Below are 18,964 nucleotides of genomic sequence, written 5' to 3'. Positions count from 1 at the left end.
GTGTAACATCTAACGACTCTTATATTTTTAAACGGTATTTTCGTAAAATTATTAATTTCATATGTTCTAAATGTTTTTCTTATAAACACGAATAATGCCGAGTACACAAGATACTCATAAATAAAAAATTGAAATTAGCATAAAAACTAAACTATCAACATACAACATTTTTGCACAATTGTTGCATGCCATTATTACTGGATTTGGTAAACTTTTTGCAAATAATCGAAAATTTTTTTTTATTATATAAAATGATAATTTTGATAGTAGAAAATTCCGATCTTAACATATGTCAAAATTAAAATTTAATAGTGGCTGACATGACGTAGGTTTTCTGTAAAGAAAAAAAAATGAAGGACTAGAAAATGAGGACAGAACTAAAAATAAAAAAAGAAAATTAATTATAATTTCGCAGTTCCATTGGTTGTTATTTAACACTGTCCGAACATCAATTGGTAAACACATTTTAATTTATTAAATAATTACTGTAACTTATTGCGTTCTTCATTAAGTGAAATAATTTTCCTATTAGAATTTTTATTGCTCATAGTGTGAAGACTCATGATATCCGATTAAATTATAAATATAAAAATTACGAATTTATCAAGAAAGAAATATGTCAAATGAGTTTTCTAAAACCCTATTCTTCAATTTTTCGAAAAATCTATTGCTTACAATTTCTGTAAAATACGCAATATTAACTGGCATATTGTATAGTACTTCCACATTGTTTCAAGCCTTAATTTTAAAATAATGTAGTCGAATTTCTGTAAAAAGAGTAATTTATATCAATATGTTTAAAAAATTCTTTTGCTCTGTTGAAACTAACTTTTCTTAAATTATTATTTTCAACAGAAAAACTCAATTTAATATAGTTTAAAAAATATATAGAAGATAACGTACTATTATGGAACAATTTACACAATCCTTCAAATAAATAATGACAATAACAATACGTAATTAGTACAAAACTACTTCCAATTGAAGTACCATTTCCCCTGTATCGAAATAAATCAAAATCATAAACAACCATATCATTTTTATAAAATATAAAGTAAATAATAATACATTACACTATTTTCATTGTACTATTTCAAAAGTAAACGAAAAAATAATTTACAAAAATGTTTATAGAATTGAATAAATACAGTATAAAGAATTTATAAATAAGTATACTGAATTGTGTATAGGTATTATCTACAGAAGAAGTTCGTTAGTCTACTATATTCGTGACCTCATTACTACTTTGTCACGTGTTGCACGAAACCAATAGATTGGCTATGCTTAGTCTAGAATGTTTTCTTCACGTGTGTAACAACTAATTGACAAGCAGTTCCCCACAGAATGCTCCCTGAGAAAAAACTTCCAAACTAATCTTCAGAACTGCAGTGGTGCCAGATTACCGCACGTTTCTGTATGTCTCCAAAATTTGATAATTGATATACAGTCTGAATGATTAAACATTTAGTACCTGCGAACACAGCTTTATGTTCTGTATTGAGTTTTAAAATGATACAGTGCAACACTTAGCTGTTAAGTTCAATTGGAATAACTATAAGTTCTATGAAAGAGATATTACATAAAATCAATCTATCGGGTGCCGAATTAATGAATCTTTATATAAAGATCTATATGTATCTACCGTAGAATACTGTATAGAATCTATGTACACTGCTATACATGTATATAAAGTCCCAAAATAATTATAAAAAACGATGGAGTCAGACTTTCTATTCTTACGTTTTACTCTTAAAGTATACGAAAAAATATATTTTTCTTCCCGTTCTGACATATGGATATTTTATAACTAAAAAATTTTTTTAAAACATTGTGTTAACAATGAATGAAAAATTATAATTAAAAAGGTAAAAGGAAATCAACTTGCAGAGAAAATTTTTTATTTACTTTGACAAACTTCCCATATGCATTTCGCCTCTAATAAAGGGCCTCTTCAGTAGATTTGAATGTACACAGTTCATATTCCGACAACAACTTGTTAGAGGAAACCACTTATATAATTCACAAAAAATTCCCAGCATTCCGCTGTTACCATTCCCGTATTCAAATTTACATTGTTGTTTTGCATAACGATAGCAAAATGTTCCTTTACTTTCCGTTTTACAGTGTTTTTTCTCTAAAGACAATTTTTAATTTATTAACATTGATCTGACAATTATTAATATTACAGTGTTGGAAGATAGGAGAATTACTAATTTTTAACCTTACAGCAGCCAAGTGTTCTGACAGTCTGATCTTCAGTCTCTTTTTGTTTCACCGATGTAAAAACTGGGGTTGTTACATGTGCATTCTATTCTGTAAACGACGCCGTCTTCTTCTAATAAATCTTATAATAAATTATTAGTGCTTCTTATAATCATCATATTTGATAACCTGTTATTTTGAGATAGAGCCATAAGTCAGAACGGGAAGAAAAATATATTTTTTCGTATACTTTAAGAGTAAAACGTAAGAAAAGTAGAAAGTGTTTAATTCTAAATTAGAATTACTCAAAGTAATCATCTTTCCTGATCGCCGAGCATGAGGATACACAAACAAGATCAAAAAAGCTAGCTCGAATTTTTTGAAATATTTCGTTCGAATGGAATTTGGTATAGCATTTTCGTTAACTCTCCAGAAAATTAATTTATATAAAATAAATAACGTTATTCTATCAAATAAATTAATCGAAACCTGTGTATAAAGCACGGAAACCATGTGCCATAAAAACGTAAACGTCATGACACGTGGCATGTTACATAACATCAGAAAAAGCCTAACATTGTTGTCACATATATGACTTCCATTCAAACCTGATTCGTTTCGAACGATTTATTAAGTTACATTTGATTGGTGGAGGATTTCGAAAAAACTAAGTGACGTTAAATAAATAAATAGATTTTTGATAAAGTAATTAAAAAATCTCATTTTATATACAATTGTATCTTATGCAGAAAATTTTATACATATAACGTTCGTTGAACAGTTGCTATTTCTGTTAAAAGATTTTTAAAAACAGACAAATTACAAGACAGAATATGACAATTAGAATTTTTAAAAAAATTCATTTTGAAGTGAATAGACTAACCATTCAAAAACGCATTTTTTGGTACTTTTCTCATCTCTTCGACGATGCACTTTTTAGTTCTAGACAACACCGATACATTGACATTGACGGAACAATTTTATTTAATAAGATCAACTGAAATATCGAATAAATAGTTTATTATTGATCAGCGACAAACCAATGCAAAAAACATGATTCTTACCTAAAGCTCCATAAAACAAATTATTTCCCCTGATCGATTGTTAATAGTTATGTTCTCTTTATATATATAATCATTATAAATTATTATTTTAAATTTTAAGTATAATACTGTAAAATCACTCACATTCTGCACAGGAGATATCGAGTTCTAAAAATCTGTTTTAATGAACGGTTTCAATAATACGTAAAAATGTGTGTTAAATGTAACAAATTGATTTTGTCTATCAATCCACATACTTATTGTCATAGAAAAAACATTGATGTTTAATTCTAATTAATCGAAAATATTTTAAATTAAATTCTACTATTTTACTGATATTTTATTTAAAAAGTTTAATGAATTTTAAAAAATATATATATTGTTTAATTTTCAGAAGATAACTTTGCGTAGGCTAAATGACACTGTACATTTTCAAGTAAATCGTCATCTAATGGAATAAAATGCGTTTACCTCAGAAAACAATTTATACACAAAGGGAATGTAATATCCGTATTATTTTATCTAATTAGAGTTAAACTCTTTTCTATAATTAGCATTATTGATAATCATTCTGCTTTTATAGAAAAAATTTGAATTCATATAAAAGTCTAAGGATCCGATTCGAACCCCAGAGATTCGTTTTAGATATGTCAACAACTTTATATTTAACTGTGTCAACCTTATTTTGGGTCTGGCCGAATATACCAGGAATATGAAAAAAGTTATATGTGATGTCAACTTAGAAATGAGTCAAAAAACAAGAAAGTATGTACATATTTAATATAAATGTATTGAGTGTGTATGTTAATTTTATTCTTCATAAATGTCAGTTTTAAAAAGTGAACTTCATTCTACTATTGAATCAAATTTATGAAAAATATTTGCGACTTGATAAATTACTTAAAGTTTGGAATATTGTTTGAAAAGAAATTACGGTCTACACATCATCATGAAGCAATAATTTATTAAGATTTTATTTTTTGTTCCAGTTACATTTTTGAAAGTGGAGAATATTGTAGTTTCCTATAAAATATTTTATTGTAAAATTATTTAAATTACCAAAACGTAGTATATTGCGATTTTCTGAAACGTGAACAACGGATAATTCATCTTTTGATGACGTTTTCTTCGTATGTAAAAGCCAGTTAGAGTGTACAGGACTAACATTTTATTGAAAAGCGAAATACATTACCACCAATTTTGAAAACAGTATATTAATTGCACAGCACCCAACAAAAGTGATGAAAGATCTTATGGTCATTGATGAAGAAATAAGAATACTAATTGACTAAGAGAACTTGTACCTTTCAATAAAAGTAGAATCATGTTTTACAGCGTTAATGGAATTTATGCTCCTAGAAATACAGGAGTTAGTTAACGACACCTTAACATGACAGACGTAACAAAATTGGTATGCTACGAATCATATTTTAGCTTCAATAACCAAATATATAGAAAAAAGAAAGAAGACCCATGAGACGACACATCAGGAATTTTATATGAATTAGTGTTTCGAAAACTAGAAAAAGGAACTATGAGTGGCTTTAAAGCAAATATTATATATTTTCGAAGATATGTAAATAATGTATGCATAATTAGGAAAAACAACTAAAAAATAACAGAATTCATTGATAAGGTTAACAATAACAAAGATGGGCTAAAATTAAAAATGAAACAAATAAGCTTAGTACAACTGCATTTTTTTGAACATAAGTATAGAATCTAAAAACAGAAAGTTACACAAAAGTGTATACATCAAGCCAATACACAGCCCACTGTTCATCATTTGCAATTCGAATGATCCCTATCAATTTAAGCTAGCGGCATTCCGGGTTGTGATCAGAAGAGCGTTTTATATTGCGGAAATATAACAGACAGAATAAAGGCGTTAAACAGAATTAAACAAATTGCCAACAAACTAGGATATAAAACTAGCACGATAGAAAGTCCGATTAAAAAGTTTGAAGATAAGAATCATAGGACAAAAACGGCGAACCTAGATGAACCAGGAGATTCACATTTAATATTTACGCGACTAACATCATGAAAATAATCGCAAAAGAAAAACGGTCTATTATGATTATAAATTACCTTCATGTATCGTGTTTTTAAAAACGATAAGAATAGATTACAAACAGAAGAATTGGAAGTTGTGTACAGTGTGCCATATGAAAATATGCAGTCAAGGAATACATTACTGTCACCACAAGAAATTTGACGCAAACATAATTAAATATACATTTCTGCATTGGCACAGAACGCTGAAAAAATTAAAATATACATAAGCATGTTGAAAGATAAGTGCATTAACGCAAAAGTTCACAGAAGCATAGCAACGGCATGGAAATACATTGCACAAAATAAGTTCTTAAAAGATCATAATTGTCTAATTTTAAATATGTATTTTTTTTATATTTTCGGGTTATTCATTTTTACATAATACTGTTATTCGTTATTTACATAAACTTTTAGCTATTTTTGCTTTATATTCAAATATTTAAAAGTTCTTTTTCATTTATTGTATTCTATTTTGAAACAATATTTTACAGTAAAATATGTTCCAATTTAATCTGTAACCTGAAGATGACCTATTGAACTAGGTCGAAAACGTTTCCTAAATAAAGTTTAATTCCAGCAACAAAAAAAAAATGTTTATAGATTTATTTCGAATTGTTCTTGTAAGGTTTATTTTTCACTATTGTTTAATATGTGAATGTTACGAAAAAGATAAGAGCACTATATACTATACATTCACAATTATTATTGCTTATTATATATGTTAATTTAAAAATAAATCACTGATTGTTATAGCATGTTTATCGATATAAAGTTCAGAAGAGCTGTTTAAAAAATATAATTGAGTTTAATATTTTCAAGATTTTTAGTAAATTATTTTTCATCAATTGTAATAAATATTATTTTAAAAATAATAGATAAAGTGGTTATTGATTAATATAAATCATATAAAAATGCAAGTAAAAGTGCAATAACTTATAGTTACTTATTCAAGTTATTAAATACATAAAAATATTTCCTAACCAACAGAGTATAAATATGAATCTCAGGATAATCGTCTTTAATTGCATATATATTCGTTACTGCAAGTAAAATATCGAGTCAAAAATTTAATTTAGTGTCTTACATTACAGAGTCTTCAAATTAGTTGTATATACAACTAATATGAATCGCATATTACTGGTATTTGAAAACATAAAAATTTGAAAATATCGAACACTAAGAATAAAATTTTTACATTATATTGTATATTCATTACAAAGTTTTAGTGCAGAACCCTGTCACAAGTATAATAATAAAAGTGGATTTTAGTACAAATAATTTGAAAACGTAATTTCTTAACAGATAAAACGACATAGAAAAAGATAAAAGCAGTACTCACTTGTGAAAATTAATGAGAAGTAGTAGATCCAGTAATGATCTTCAAGATCAGCAGATAAAAAGTAAATGACTATAATTTGTTGACGTATGACTAGTCAGACCCATTCGAGACGACTACAGAATGAATATATTTAGTGACCTTACTTGCTCCTTTCTTGATTAATTTTTATTGGTTATGTTTATTCTAAACAACCAATCTTTGCATATATCCTATATTATTATTAAAACTGATAATATCTTATTTCGCGTGATGTGTAACATGCCCCTTCGTGATATTCATATTAATAATTTCAAAATATTTACTTTAAAATCATGACAATTAACAAAACTTTTCTAACAAATTTATCAAAATACATCTTAGAAACCGATGCAAGTTTTCAAATGTTAAATTGTATTTTATGCCGAATTAAGTAATCTAATGAATTTAGCTAATAAATGAAATGCTGTAATTAATGTTAAATTTCATTCCTTTCTGCAAAAATTAAATATTTGATATTTCTGATGACCTTGCAAAAATTTCACGAAATTGAATACCGTCAAGCATTGTTGTGTACTTTGAAATCTTCTCGAGGAGAAGTCGTTCTTGTTAAATATCTATTTTCTATAACACTTCAGACGTCTGAAAACCAGATTTAACTAATACAATAAATATTCAAATGCATGCTATTATATATACTTATTTTGTTATTAACAGAACAATGCTAGATGTAAGGAATAATTAAAACATAAAATTATTTTAATAGCATAATAGTATTTTACCAATGAGTTTTTTATTTCAGGTTATTTTCTACATGAATACGAGAAATGCATTAATGAAATATTCTTCGAGCATCAAAGCGGGTTCAGTAGGAGGTGAATGCATGAAGAAAATGACTAAGCCCAAGATATTCACGATACAGCACTCGCAAAACTCCTAGGTTTATAATTCCATGCTTTCCGATTGTCGGCTGTGATACTAAGCACTTTGGCTTCTAGCTAACTCAAAGAATGTGCTCACTACTTAAATTTTTGTTGGATTGTTTTGTAGAACGCATTCCGATCATCCTATGTTGCGTTTAATTGTATTTTTAATAGAAAGCACGAAATAAGCAGTGAAAAACATCTGCGCAATTTATATAATATAGTTTTGTATATACAGGCAAAAGAATAGATGGAAAGAATAAGCTCTTGGAAAGTAATCCACATCCTACTTTCTGCCTGTCCATTTCCTGTTACTTTAGCTGAGGAATAAAGACAATGGGAAGTATTTTGCATTCAGCTTAGTAACAGTTATCTGTTGATGTTTTTATTCTTTTTTTATAGGAACCGCTATAATTTGCGCCCGTTTGTTTTATTACTTAAATTATCAGTCAACTAACAATATTTACAAAATATTTTTGGACAAAATTTACGAAAAATTACATAATTTACACCATCTATATCTAATAATATAAATTCCACTACCACTAATTCTTCATAAACTTTTCTATACCGAAGAAATGCCTCACTTGAATACTTCCAGTTCATTTTCTTCTAAAGTCTTCTCGAACGCCACTGAAACCTCATCAATGCACCCGAAATGATCCGATTCCGCAATGTCCACACAAGTATAGCTTTACTTTAACCCAGTGTTCCCCAAACTTTTAGGACTACTGTTCTTTTCATTGTAAGTTTAATCATTTTATAAATAGATATTTTTTGGACAAAAAAATTTTTTGGTCCCCTTGTCTTCCAACATTCCTATCACTCTTTTACTTCCAGTTTTCCTCTCTATTCTTCTATAGTATTCAAGAGCGTATTAGGACAACATTTAGATTTACTGCTTTAACCGAAGAAACACAATATGTTTATTTAAAGTAATTCGATTTGTTCCCGATTTTTCATATTTTTTATAAAATTATCGAAGATCAAACAGATAAAGGATATTAAGAAAATATTGAATTGATTGATACGGTAACAGAATGTAATTTTCATTTGGATTTATCAATTCGAATGAAAATTTCTCAGGAGAGTAAAATAATATCTCTCATACAACGAATAGAAATATTTATTTATTTAACAGACAGAATTTAATTTCGATGTTTTGAACATGTTATGAATAATAAATTTTATTTACAATTAACTTGGAAGAAAAATCTATTTTATAATAAATAAATTATTTGTTATGTGAACTGAAGCTTAGCTTTATTAAAACAATATTCATTTGTTTAACAAACACGTAGAATTTCGCTATAAAATTTCGTTAATAAACAATTCTTTTAAACAAACTATTTGTAGAAGGTTTTCCTGTTCCTATACGTCTTGATTACCGAATGACTGTTATTGATTCGCGTACGTTTATGTAATTTCTATGATAATTTTCATGCATTTCACGTTCTTTACTAAACTCAAAGTCGTACCTGCTTCACCTAGAAAAATAATCAACGAGAATGCACACAAATAATTAATAATTGATGGACAAACTTTACTATGTTAAGTAAACATCATAAATTAACAAATATTAAGTACAGTACTTCTGTATACAAAAGTTTACAAATTCATATTTTAACAACTTTTTTATACCAAATAATATATGATACTTTGATTGTCTCCGTTATCAGCCCTGATTAATTGATATTTCTTTTTTGTCTATCGAAGTATTAGCTAGTTCCTCTTCTTTCCTTAAGTTTCAAATCATTTCCAGAAGCTAATTGAATATATATTTTTATTTATTTATTTTTTTGCTGTATGCTAGCTAGTATTGAAGAAATTATACTATATCACACGTATTTTTTTAATCATTTCCACCCTCTGTTAATCATTTTATTACTCATATTTGTTATTTCTACGGCTGTAGAGTCAGGTAAAACTCTATCGATTTCAACTTCGCCTTACCATCAGATTCATATCGGGGGCAAACTTGCTACCAGAATGGGCCGGAGAATTCTGATGTTATCATATAATTACAGAATAAAATATTTAATAAATAGAGCTCTAATAATGATAAAACGGAAAAACGTTTCTATTATTAAAAAAAATACTCCACTAAAAAATACTCCACTAAGTAATGACATTGTCAATATAGGATGCAGCAAAGGTTTGTTATTATGGAAAAAAATAGAAAATAAAAAATATTTATTTTATGTACAAATTAAATCACAAAGGGAAGTACGATCTAATAAAAGTTAATAAAATAATAACAATTAACACCGAACCTTTGTATTTCTCATATTCTAAACAGTATACGTACTTTTGCACTCCCTGTGTATAAATATGTTTTCGATATTTTTTACTTTTCCCACTGTTATACATAACAGAGGGAAAGCGTAGCGATCGGTCAAAAAATGACTTCTTCCAAATTTTTACATTTTTGAACTCAGGACTCTTTGAAATGTCCTAAGTTCTAAAATATGCAAAAGATTCAAATTTTTTCCCTACATGTTTGGATGAATAAACATGTTTTCATTTTACATTTTAAAGCGATATGTAGTGTATATAAACGAAATTTCCCTTGTTGCCGTATTTCTCAGTCGCATTTATGGAAATATTTAATTACACGTACAATAAAGGGTATTTTCCTTTTAACTTTGTATTCGTCAAATATAATCCATCAAAATAAAAACAAATAGTTTTTATTTTGTCCGGATCACATTCAAGTAAGTTCTATAACGATAGTATTTGAAATTAGTAAGTGATATCGTATGATAGAAATATATGTTTTTTCACAGGGTACGAAATTAAGCAATGACAAATGATTAGAATTCATAAGAATTTTTAAACGAGAGAAAGAATAAAATTTGTTGTCAAACGATATAAACATGCTTTGATTCTTTTATAATGTTAAACCCACATTGTGAATTAATTTGATCTGATATATCCATTAATGTGTGGTTGGTGATTGACACAAAATGGTATCGATTTATTAAAACGAATGAAAACAGGCGATATTTACAATGAAATGTCCTGAATTTGAATGTTTATTACAATTTGGCAAATCAAATTATGTCAGGCCAGTGAAATGTTTGGTATTCTGCAAAAGATAAGTTACCTCAAACGTGATTAACAATAGTTTTTTGCTGCTGAGAGAGGTGCTGCCCACGACCCTTAAGAAAATGCGTTTCAGCAAAAGCAGGCATTGGTTGTGTTGTTATTTGCTGAGTTAATATCCTTCTATGATCGCCTGACTTCTGTGAGAAGCCCTCTCGTAATTTTTTGGTAGCATTTTTTCTGAAATTTTTTTTAAAAATTTCAAAAAATTTAAGTTCTCCAATCTTTTCGAACTGCAAAAATGCATAAACAACGTTTTTATTGCGCGCCGAGTTTACTCAGAAAATAATTCGTAAAAGTGCTGGCTTCTAACAAGCTTCCACGCGACTATAAGCCGTAGACAAAAATAGGGAAAAAAACTAGTTCGCGATAATCGCTATCGTCGATCGCGACCATCGCGAGCATCGTTTTCGCTATCAATTCTTTTCTCTCAACAATTTTACTTTTTTCAAAAAAAATAATCGATTTTAGCCTGATTTTGAAACGAGATATCGCAATTTATTATTAAACTCAGCGATGTCTCATTATACTCTGTGAGAAATCGCGTTTGTCCGCGCGATAAATAACAGCGACAAAAATTATCAAAATTAATATCTTTAATACAAATTGCGCTGATAGTACAATTTATTTTTCTTGCGTAATAATTTAATTTAGGTATTGTTGCAAATTCATTTTTTGATGAAATTTCGAGAATATTTTTAGTTATAAATACATGAATTTACGCATTCAACATTATGTTGTAAATTGTCGAATTTTCGATGGTCCACATATTATTTTTCGACTGCTTCATTTCACACACAGAAAACATTTATATCTATCAACAAAAAATTTTGATGGATTGAATAATATTTTGACCGATGTCAAGTTTTATATTAGGTGATCAAGTTAAGCCTAACACACGACTATATCATAATAAAAATTAAAAATAAAATTCATGTGTAAAATTATAAGAAAAATATCTGTTAAATCTTAAATACTACGTTCATATCAGTAAAACAAAATAAAATCTTTGTCAATTAATCGATTTTACAAGTCAGAAAAAAGCATTTGAATGTAGGGTCATAAAGCAATTAACGCTTAGTGATTTTCGCGGGAAGGGGTAAAGCGGGGTATATTGACAATTTTTTTCGCAGCAGTAGGAAATTTGTACTGACTTCACTTGAAAGTGTCATATTTCTTCCCCGTTGACAAACAAACCCGATGGCGATTGGTGAAACATGAGATAAATTACGGCGAGTTGAAATTTGACATGTTTATTTTTTGCATTTTACGTATCAAATTACATTAAATTCGACACAAATAAAGCATTTGTGTCAATAAGAAAATATTTCACACTGTTTAAAAGTATAAAAAATAAAGGAAACAAAAATGTAATAATAATTTTTGAAGCGAAGCCAAAAATTTTAAAATTTAAAGATAAAAAAATGGAATCTGTTAGATGCCGCGCGATCAAGGGGAGGGGGAGAGTAAAAAAAATCACGTGACCATAGAAGGGTTAGCTGCGATTCATAGGAACTTTTACGTGTTTACCAAAACGCAGCACCAGATTTTAAAGAAATAACAAAATGTACAAACAGTTTCTGGAGAACGGAAGCGATCTAAAAATGGACGGATGTTATCATAATGTGTATCCGATGGTGATGTTACACACAAATGCCTGTATCTATTCTCTTGCCAGTTTGTTTCAGCAAATAAGAAAAGCTATTATAAAGAACAAAAACACGAATATGTCATGTTATTCTTTCATAAACTGACAAAAATCTGAACTCTCTCTCAAACATCCTGTTTTACAATAAAATGTGCTTTCATGCTTTCGGAACAGTAAACACAGATAAAGTGAAATTATGGCGATACTAAAATTTTCATTGTGTCAGCAAAGACTTTTGAAACAGTGCAATTCTAATGATGTTCATGAGAAACACTGTTAGATTATATAAAAAGACGGTTCTATATGAGAAACATTTTTCATGTGAAAAATGTTCCTATTACATTTAAGAGTTTAAGAATGGTTTATCAATTATTGTGATACTCTTTTGTAGGAAAGTTTGTTTAATTTCCTTTATTAAAACTGAAGTTGCTGAAACTAGTCCATTTTCCCCTTATCATTTTGGAACATGATACTAATCTTTAAATAATTCTTAAAATTTATTTCTATTTACTGATGATAATATTTATTCCTTTTTTCATCTCTAAATATTACATTATTTCCAAGGCATTAACAAGTCTATCGTGTATAAAAAATTTAAAGATTGGATTAAAAATTTTCTTTTTAAATACAACATTAAGTGCGAATTGTCGTTGTTGACAAAACAAAATATTAACATTAAAAATATAAACATTAATAGTAGCAATTTTTTACAAGAAATAATGTGCCTTTCAATGTATTTTAATAATTAGCATAAAGCAGCGATTCTCACCCTTATTAGCTCCGTGACCCCCCAAATAGTAAATATAAATAAAACTAATATTTTGCGACCGCCCACCCAAAGGCCTAATAATAATAGTAAACCTTAATATTACTAATTAAATTTTGACTGTAATTATAAATGTAAATTTTTTTAAATATTATATAATCACATTGCACTAATTTTATACATTAAGCGAAGTTCCACTGTATTTTGTTATTTGTTACAGGATATTTAGAAACAATTGTAGTTATTAAGGAAAAAAAAGAATTAGAGTTAATTGCACTTTAATTAGCGAATATATTTAAAATAAAGTATGTTGTCGTTTCTTCCACACTATCTTAATTATTTGGAATACGTGATTAAAATTTAACCAGAAACTTAAATAGTACAATTATTTGTTGATTTATTTGTAAATATCAGTCATTTGAAGTATGTTAAGCAAAAGGAAAGGTAAAAATCGTAAGAAAACATAGATTACTAATAATTTGTGTTATTCTATGTTAAAAACTGTTACTCTATGCCAGTGTTTCTCAACCTGAACGTTGCGGTGATATTAAAAAGGGTTGCGAAACAATAATGTAATCAGTTTATGAGAAAAAAATCATTTTTTATAAACTTATAAACATTTTACTTACACATGTAAAGAAAAGAAAGAGCACGTACACATTGAAATTGGTCATGTATGTACACTTCATACATGCGTGTTTATACCTGTCGCTATAAACGCAGCAACATAAAATAATAGGAATAGTTTTATTACATTTTTTATACTGTCGGTATTTACTTAACGAACGTAATTCGTTCCAGAATCTTACTCGTAATGCGAAACAGTCGTTAAACGAAACAATTTTCCTATAGAAATTAATGTAAAATACGATAATGCGTTCCATTAAGAATGCCGAAAAAATGCTCAAATGTTTTATGTATAACGTTTGTTCAAGAAAAAAAAATTACAATATACACTGTTAAGGAGTGTGAATCATCATTATCTTTTCTAGAGCGGAATAAACCATCTTGGAATAAAAATTCGATTTGCAGCAACAACAAAGAAAAAAAATCAGATAATATGTTTGATAAACACTCCAAACAATATGCCAAATTTGTCGGTTATGTAAAGGTTATAATTAAATATTAGAAATTAATTAATTCGACTAGAGATAGGCAGGTATGTTTCCATCTCGAATTAAGTTTAATATTATGAATAGTTAATTTGTAATTCAGCCATTTCTAAAATTTAATTTGAAATCGGTCATTTAATTCAATGACCCAAAAATTTGGCATATTGTTTGGCATGTTTATTATAAAACGGGCTTTGGTTGTTGATGGTTATAAATAATATTTGTGAACACTAGTTTGGAAAAATGTGTGGTCACAAACGTCACTAAGATGCTAGCGGAAGAAGTGCTAAACGCAGACTGATGGAGCATGCCGCATGTGCACAAATCGAGACTTCACCTCTCCTAGTCACTCGTTATGCGAAACATCGCTCGTTAAGCGAGGCAAAATTTTACAATTTGTTTTCCTCGTTATGCGAAACACTCGTTGTGCAAGGTGCTCGTTAAGCGAGGTTTGACTGTAGATTAACTTGAACTGAGATAATTAATCACCCGTATATCTGTAATACAAACGTTATTCCTGTTGTAATATAAGTCAATAAAGTTCCATTGTTTCCTCTTTAACCTGTTTTTGTGTAGTATTTTTTATTGTTTCTGTGTGTTGTTTGAAAATCTATAAGGTGTTTTAATGTTGTTTTCGTGTACTTTACAGATTTGAAATTTAAAATCAAGTTTTCAAATTGGAAACGTACAGATGTACAAATGTAATAATGTTACTTTTGTGAGGACGTGACACGGGTCATGACCATCTAAGAAAAAGACAAATATATATGTAGGAGGAGAATTTCGGGCAGTGGTTAAGATTCACACTTTGTCTGAACCTCACATCTGTAATAATGCATCTTATTAATATTTCCGATGGTATGACAATAAACTCCCAATGGTACAAATTAATAGAGGACACCTCCATACGCTAAACATCGTTTAAAGCACACCGCAATGTTCGGAGTGCCAAGAATGCATTAGATAACATTACAGCACTTGTCAGTAAACTGTAACACGGTCAAGACCGGATAAACGCCTGCCTGCCTTTTGAGTTTTTACTCAGCTTCACCCTCATTAGGAACAATGCACTTTCACTGCAAATAGAATGTAATACACCTTTGTGTTAAAATATAGAAAAATATTTTTAAAAATGCACCAACATATGATATCACTGAAGAGGGGTTGGGAGATAAACCAACCCGAAATGCATTTGATTAAATAAACGAAAATTTTCCTAACAATTGTTGTATGATCGTCTACCAGAATCATTATTTGGATTACAAGGACGGTACACACAGAATTATTTTTAGTTATTTATTAAGTGTTAAAATATAATTTAAAGGTGAATATTAATCTATATATGACATTTTCTTGCCATTTATTTTAAAATCTGCTTTTCCCACTGTTTGTCTATGGTATTGATCTTGTGCAAACTGAAAGTATGGAATAACTGGTGTTGGATATACACTCTCTTCCTTGGATAAATCTTCGTGAAGTGCTGCAGTGCTTTTTTAGTTTTATTTTTATATATTTATACATTTCTTATATTTTTATTTCTATACGAAAACAAATTATTTTAATCAAACAAAGGTACTATAGGCATTATCGAGCAAACAACAGTGTTGGAAAGTGTGATTATTCACGTGCAATTAAAAAAAAAAAAAATTAAATTTATAAATTCTCACCGTTTGTGTGTGTTTGATGTCTATTCTTAATCTCGAGAATAGTGTTACATAAATAAAATTTAAGACCAGATTTCAGAACATTAGGGGCAGGAGGCACCAATTCACTATATATGAAAATATTTTTCTTCGAAAGGGTTAGATAGATCAGTGGTGCGCAAACTGGGAGTCGCGACTTCTGTGGGAGTCGCCAGAAGTTTTTTGGGGGTCGCCAAATTTTTATGAAATGCATTATGCCTGCATGCTGCATACAATACAGTGTACATATAAAGAGTGAAGCGCCGTCACTCACTGTTTAATTGCAATTTCATGCCGTCCGCTCTTTCTTTGACCGTAATGCGTAATGTATGTAAAGTGTAAAGACGCAAGTTTTTACTCCGGTAGATGGCGCCCTCTTCGCGGTAATTCGCCAGTTTTACTAAAAAGCGCCTATTTGTCCGACGTATTGATGTTATACGTACTGTGTCGAACGGTGCGCACTGAGCATGCGCGCCGTACGAGATGGAGTGGTAATCAAGAGCTGTGGTAGTCATCTTGTAGACATGCGTACCAAGCCAAGGCCAACCAAGCCATAAAAGAAGAGATAAGATAAGTGAAGCATTAAGCATACCAAGCCAAACAAAGGAAAAAGCCACAATCCTCAAAGGCCAACCAAACGACCAAAAATTAACGTTGAATGTTTTACTGCGCGTTTCCATGTCAAGTTGTAGCATGTAGCAGTTGGCCTGCAATTGTTTTAGTTTCACCTCGAGTTTTTTCATGTGACGTTGTGTAATTATGATTTTGTATATTTTTATCGGGCTTTACTACTCTTTGTTATCAGGTATGTACTATCATTAGAGAAAGATCTCTGTTAATTTTATTGAATTTCTCGAAAAAAATGATAAAAAAAATATATTATTTGTTTTAGTTAAAAAAATTTAACCCCTATCTTCATAATGGATAAATGGGTAATACGCACACCAGGTACATCTTCAGCTAACAAACGAACAAATACTGATGAGGAGTCGCAAAATACTGAACTAAATGCCCAATCTAAAAAAATAAGAAAATACAATGAGGATTTTATTAAGTATGGTTTTACATTTTGTGTTGTTGGTGATGAAGAACGCCCGATATGTGTCATTTGCAACGAAAAATTAGCAAATGAGAGCATGAAACCAGGTAAATTAAAAAGGCACCTGGAAACTAAACATAAAGAACTTCAAAATAAACATGCCGATTTTTTTCAAAGACGAGCTGAAAATCTGAAAATTCAAAGTGCACATTTAAAGAAATTTACAACAATACCTCAGAAAGCATTACGAGCTTCTTTAGAAGTTTCTTATCTAATAGGAAAAACAATGAAACCCCATACAATTGGAGAATCCCTTATCCTTCCTGCAGCAACCAAGATGACATCAATTATGCATGGCGATAAATACGGAAATGAACTAAAAACAATACCATTATCAAGAGATACCGTGTCTCGGCGGATTTCCGAAATGTCACGAAATATCGAGTCAGAAGTCATAAAACGCATACAAAATTCATCTGTATTTGCTTTACAACTGGACGAGACTACCGATATTACTAAAATGTCACAACTAATTATTTACGTTAGGTTTATTTTTAATGAAGATATAACAGAAACGTTTTTATGTTGCAAAAGTTTGGAAGGAAAAACAACTGGAGAAAAAATATTCGAAGTAATAAATGAATATTTTGAAGCAAAGTCCCTTACCTGGGCAAACTGTGTTGCGGTTTGTACTGATGGTGCTGCAGCATTAACAGGTTCGAATAAAGGGCTCAGAGGCTTAATTCAGAAAGTGGCGCCTCATATGGTATTTAATCACTGTATGATTCATCGGCAAGCTCTTGTTGCAAAAGATATGGATGAAGAGTTGCACAACATATTACAAGACGCTGTTAGTTCAATTAACTACATTAAATGCAACAGCCTCAACAGCCGTCTCTTTTCAATACTTTGCAATGAGATGGGCTCAACGTATGAGAGTTACTGTTACACACCGAAGTCAGATGGCTTTCACGTGGGAAAATACTACGACGGATATTTGATTTGAGAAATGAAGTGTACATGTTTTTAATCGAAAAGAAACATAGATTGGCAAGTTATTATATCAATGAAGTTTGGCTAGGGAAGCTGAGCTATTTAGTTGATATTTTCGAAAAACTTAACGACTTAAATTTGAGCTTGCAGGGTGAGAATTTAACTATCATAACTTCAGCCAGTAAAATTCAAGCTTTTAAGAATAAGCTTAGTCTCTGGCAAACTGAACTGAATAAAAACAACACCGACATGTTCCCTTGCTTTAACGATTTTATCAAGGAAAATAATATAGATATATTTACATTTAAAAACATCATTTCCAATCACAGTGAAAAGTTAAAGGAAAATTTTTCGAGAAGATTCAAGGATTTTCCTGAAAACGATCTTGGTTGGATTCGTGATCCATTTTCCTACGACATATGCAGTTCAACTCTTCAAATTAGTGAGAAAGAGCAATTGATAGATTTAATTAGTGATTATACTCTTCGAAATCAATTTAAGACTCAGCCTTGCCAAAAATTTTGGCTATCCGTGGAAAAGCAATATCCCGTTTTATGCAAGAATGCCATCAGGGTTTTAATACAATTTGCATCAACGTATTTATGTGAAACTGGATTTAGCAAACTAGTTTCAATAAAAACTAAATACCGCTCGCGTTTAAACCCTGAAGATGATATGCGAATTGCAATTAGCAACATACATCCAAACATCGATGAGATAATTAGAAACTTGCAGCCACATACATCTCATTAAAGGGCAATTTACTGATGTTTATGTTATACAAAAAGTATTTTCTTAAAATTATAAATAAAATTAATATGAGTCAGATATGATGATGTTTTTATTCGATGAAACGAAAGAAATGCGCGAAATATACATCGTATTTGTGAACATTTATCTCTAGGGGTCGCCAAAAATTTTCTTTCTACAAAAGGGGTCGCAGTCGAAAAAAGTTTGCGCACCACTGAGATAGATGACGAGCACGATTCATTTGCCAACAAAAAAGTATAATGTACAGTACAGGGGTAAGCCACTACTAAATTCAGGTGGATAGCATATATTGTAAATTAAATATATT

At 29.5% G+C, this 18,964-nt stretch overlaps 1 long non-coding RNA gene across 1 annotated transcript; it reads left to right on the top strand.

Annotated features, from left to right (window-relative positions):
- The first annotated feature begins 16,040 nt into the window (after positions 1-16,040).
- On the top strand, positions 16,041-18,574 carry LOC136971041 (uncharacterized). The gene is made up of 2 exons (XR_010880090.1): positions 16,041-16,119; positions 18,223-18,574. It is a non-coding gene; the product is annotated as an uncharacterized lncRNA (long non-coding RNA).
- The last annotated feature ends 390 nt before the right edge of the window (positions 18,575-18,964 follow it).

The sequence above is a fragment of the Centruroides vittatus genome, unplaced genomic scaffold (assembly GCF_030686945.1).
Source record: "Centruroides vittatus isolate TY-2023 unplaced genomic scaffold, ASM3068694v2 contig_2287, whole genome shotgun sequence".
In the NCBI taxonomy this organism is placed as follows: Eukaryota; Metazoa; Arthropoda; class Arachnida; order Scorpiones; family Buthidae; genus Centruroides; species Centruroides vittatus.
This window is presented reverse-complemented; position numbering and strand designations above follow the sequence as displayed.